This window comes from Sturnira hondurensis, unplaced genomic scaffold, assembly GCF_014824575.4.
Source record: "Sturnira hondurensis isolate 20B ecotype Veracruz unplaced genomic scaffold, ASM1482457v3 Scaffold0012902, whole genome shotgun sequence".
In the NCBI taxonomy this organism is placed as follows: Eukaryota; Metazoa; Chordata; class Mammalia; order Chiroptera; family Phyllostomidae; genus Sturnira; species Sturnira hondurensis.
Window position 1 is genome coordinate 1 of NW_028085533.1, and position 4,589 is coordinate 4,589.

The 4,589-nt window shown below is 37.5% G+C and overlaps 1 long non-coding RNA gene across 1 annotated transcript; it reads right to left on the minus strand.

Moving 5' to 3' along the window:
• Positions 1-3,055: 3,055 nt before the first annotated feature.
• On the minus strand, positions 3,056-4,578 carry LOC118997257 (uncharacterized). The gene is made up of 2 exons (XR_005068640.1): positions 4,483-4,578; positions 3,056-3,899 (listed from the first exon to the last, which is right to left on the minus strand). It is a non-coding gene; the product is annotated as an uncharacterized LOC118997257 (long non-coding RNA).
• Positions 4,579-4,589: the final 11 nt, after the last annotated feature.

Genomic DNA, 4,589 nt, shown 5'->3' on the forward strand with positions numbered 1-4,589 from the left:
TTGTACAACTTCATTGGAATTATGCGAATTAATGAACCTGAAACACAGGTGTCTAACAATCCCACCACCTTTTGATCACCAAAACAAACATGTAAGGAGAGATAGACAGGAAATCCAGCCACAGTTGCCTCTGCCTTGCAGATGTACCTCAACCATCCCAACCTTGTCAAGGGACAGTTGCTGGTTGGCTCCCGACATCTCCCCCTTATTTATTTATTTAATTTATTTATTTTTGAGCGCAAGGTTTCTACTTCTAATTGTGCTTTTCTGATTCTTTTTGCAAGGAGTTGGAAGGCAACTAGAAAAAGACAGATTCTAATTAGCACAACTCCAGTGATAAGTGCCAAATTAATTATGAAGGATACAAAACCTTGACCTTGGATACAAAGGCTTAAATTTGTTTAAAAAATCAGTTGTTATTTGAGATGCAGGTAGAAGACTACTATTAGAGTTGTTAATATCTTGAATTTCTTGATAGTTTTTAAATCTAAACCTATATCACTATTATTCTAAATACTTTGTAAATGATTTGAACTTTATTCCAAGCGACTATAGAAGCATTATATTCAAGAGGAGTAACACAAATCCACTGATATTCAGCATGACACTTTAACATAAGTCTTACTTTAAGTGAAAGTAGTTGGTTCTTTATATGAATTACTGTCTCTTCTAGAGCATTAACTTTTGCCTCTAACTTTTTATCTATATTTTCTTGAGCTGTTAAGGCGAAAGTAATATTCTTTGTCAGTTGATCTACATGCTGGGCAGTATGGACCTTTTGTATTAAAGCAGTGGTGGAGGCTGCTGCTGCTCCAGTGATGGCTGTAAGAGCAGTGATACCAATTATTGAAGCCCCCAGAAACCTTTTCCAACATGGAAGTGCATTGCTCATATCCTGAATAGCTTGTGGACCTGGACTGTCATACCAAGGTATGTCTAATTTTATAGGAAGCATGATATATGGTGGCTGCTGGACAATTATAACTACATCTGTCTCACTTCTTTGAGAAATGCAGTTAGTTAACATGTAGTCTTTGTAAGAGACAGAGTAGATAAGAGTTTCCTTACTTCTTATAGTAAAGTCTAGCGCACTTTTGGGCCCTTTTATTAAAATGGCATATGGGGCCTATATACAAGCCTGAATAAAATGAATTTCTGGGGCAGCGGTAGTTTTATTAGGGCATTTTAAGTGTACAGCATCTATAGCAGCAACTAGTTGCCATAATTTAGATTGAATATGCTGTTTATTGTCAACCATCCTGGTCAAGATACCATCAACCCATCCCGCTGAATACCATTGTGCTATAGAAGAATCTGGAGAAACTGCTCCAGAGACATGACCAGAAGAAAATATGCTGAAGGGGATAACATGAGTAACAGGTCTGGTTACAGTTCAATCTCTGGGAGAATTAGTACAGACTTTAGGAAGTTATTTTAAAGATATGTAGCAAGGGCTTGTGTCTGAACTCAGGGTGAGAGAGTTTTAGGGAGAACAAGTTAAAAAGTGTTATTAGAATCAGTAAACAATTAGTGGTTCCAAGGACCTACATTCTCAGATTAAGTCCATTAAACTAATGTCTTGGGGTTCAGCTAGTCAAAATTGTCACAGAGGGTCTGAAAAACTTCCTGCTTGGTTAGGTGTCCTGTAGCTGTTGATGTAGCTTTAGCTGTAATTTATCACTTTGTCCCTTTAAGTTGGTAGAAAAAGTCTCTCTTAGGTGATGTTGAATACCACTCTAGGGCTGTTAGCTGGAATTCCACTTCAGGGGGATGATATACAGCTTGGAGAAGTCTGGATCAAGAGAGTCTAGTGGGTGGAGGTGGGTCGAGGCCAGGGAAGCCTTTTCTGTGATATGGCTTCACTCTCATCAGCTGTAGTTCCAAAGGTCATTCTGGAAAGCAAACACAAGCATACCCTCTTCCCCAAGTTAAAAGTTCCACAGAGCCCTGCCAAGTGTCATCTCTTAGTACATTTTTATATCAAATTTGAGGGTAAGGTGGCTTTGACTCTTTTTCTGAAAATGTTTTACAATTGGAATACAGAGCAATACATCAATATTTAGAAAATTATAGGTAAATATGGCCAACAAAATTAAATTTGGGGGGAAGGACTCATGACTCCCCCTTTTTTGTTTTTAAGATTTTTAAAAGTATGATGAGCCCATTCTACAATTGCCTGACTAGTTGGATTGTAAAGTATTTTTGTTTTATGTTGAACATTTTAATGCTGAAGAAAAACTTGAGTAGAATGAACAAGGTATCTAGGGCTATTATCAGTTTTAATTTGCTGATGCTATCTTCAAGCCAATGGGCTGGTATATTTTTTGTAGATTCTCTTGTTAAAGCAGTTGTATGTAAAGTGCCAGAAGAAGTATTGATAGAAATATGAATGTATATGAATGTTTTAAGGAGAGCGTAATGAGTGACATCTGTTTGCCAAGTTATTTGAGACCTTAGTTTTTTAGAATTAACTCTTGTAAAATGAGAACATTCTTTAATAATTTGAAAAATGGTTACATGCCAAGGGCCTTATGTGACTTGATTGAAAACTAATCATTTTTCTCTGAGAATAGAATAGCCAGTTCTTTCCCAAGGAAATGATCAGTGTTTACAGGTACTGAGTTAAAAAATGGTATTTTGTTTTCTGGGGAGAAGGGCTAGTCCTCCCCGAGAGACAGTATACTTAGATCTCAGTTTTACAATAAAGGTCACAGCTCTGGCATGAACAAGGAGGATTTTTAATGTTTCTTTAACATGTCACACTTCTTATGTCACTTATTTTATGTTTTCATAATTAATTAACGTTTTATTTTTAATATAATTTTTATTTATTAATTAACGTTTTAGATTGACAAACTTATGAACATATTCATAATATTTAGAAACAGTTTTTTCTCCATTGGCAAATACTTTTACTTTTTTGTTATTTTTTATTGATTATTGCAAGGGTGGAGATGTTAAGCTTCACACCTCTTGATCTTAGGACTAAAGCAGTCTTTGGGCCTCCAGAAGGAGGATTCACAGTGGTTAAAAAACATATTTTTTCATTTTTTTCTTTAAAGAATCAATTTAAATTCTTTCTGAGTAGAATCTTTATGATGTAATAATATTAGAGATCTTATTTTGAGACTGAGATGTTATTTTTAAAATAGAAACAAAAATAAAATTTAAGCAAACCAATGTTTTCAAATTAAATCTTCTAAAGGAGGGAGTGAGAGACTAGTCTTTATCTTCTACGACCTGGTGCTGTTTTAATTTCTGCCTAACTTTTCTTAAATAACTAAGTCTAAAGATTCCTTATTGGGGAGATATTTAGCAACTTTAAAAAACTGCTAAATTAGTATAAAACATTGCTCTTGTTCTTTAGAGAGCCCATACTTGTTAAAAGGTTTCTTTTTTACTTTTGATTTCTGTCATTTCAGATTCCACAGCCCATTCTAAACATTAATTAATTATCTATTCGGGAGTATAGTGTGGTGGGTCAAAAATGTACTGTTCGTGAAAACCGTCAGGGAGGTCTGCCTGGCATCCAGGGTACCCTAACCCTGCTTATGGGTTTTAGGTTTTTCCCATGCATCTAAGACTGTAAGGGCGGGGGGGGGGGGGCGGCTCAAAGCGCCAGGTGACCAACCTTTATACTGTGCTCTCTGATCGAGCTGAGAGTTAAATTATTGTGATTGGAATTTTTTTGTGAAGCTCCTGCATGTCTCAGAGCTTGACCCTAGACACCTCCGCAAGGTCCATACTCACATAGGAACGCTCGAGATCTCAAGCCGGAGGGAGGTATGCCTCTTATCTTCCGTGGGACACTCATAAATAACCCTGTAACTAACTCTGAGTTCTCAAAGCAATCTTCGGGGTCCGGTTGAAACCAAAACACTCATTTATTATCTGTTTTCCTGTTCAAAGGCAGGCGGAGGGAAAAGGCAGAATCAAAAGGGCTGCAAAAAGCAGCTTTTAAAGAAAGAATGCACAGAGGTGCTTGTAAAAAAAAAACTATTTGAAAGGAAAATTCATTGCTCTCTCTCTCAAGCCTACCTCTCCTTGCATGGCCTGTCACAGGTGCTTTTATTTATTATGAAAGGAAATGTTTTCATGTTGTGGGTCTAAAGCATCTCTTATGAGATTCCAGAGAGAGAAAGTATCAACAGGAATATCTTCATGCCCGTGATCAGAGTAGTATTGCTTAATACTATTACCAACCTTGAGCCAGGTGTCTAAATTAACTGTGCCCTTCTCTGGGAACCAAGGGCAACATTCTTGCACAAAATGAAAAAATTCTCTAAGTTGTCTTCCTGACACATTAATGTCTCTTTTATGGAGCATATGCTTAGCAGTATCAATAAATACTCCTCTTTCATTGGACTCTGTATGTCCCATGATTACTCGCCCTTTTCGTACTTAGCCTATACTGCTAAGGGGTCTGCAGCACCCAGACAACGAGAGTCCTATCCTCACCGAAAATATATTTAGGGGTCTTACCTTCAGGTCCCTGACCTGGGCGCCACCTGCTGCGGTCCAGCCACAGCTGGGTCCAGGGGTTCCTGAAAGGTGGGTAAGGCATCAGCGATGGAAGACAGACACCCGAT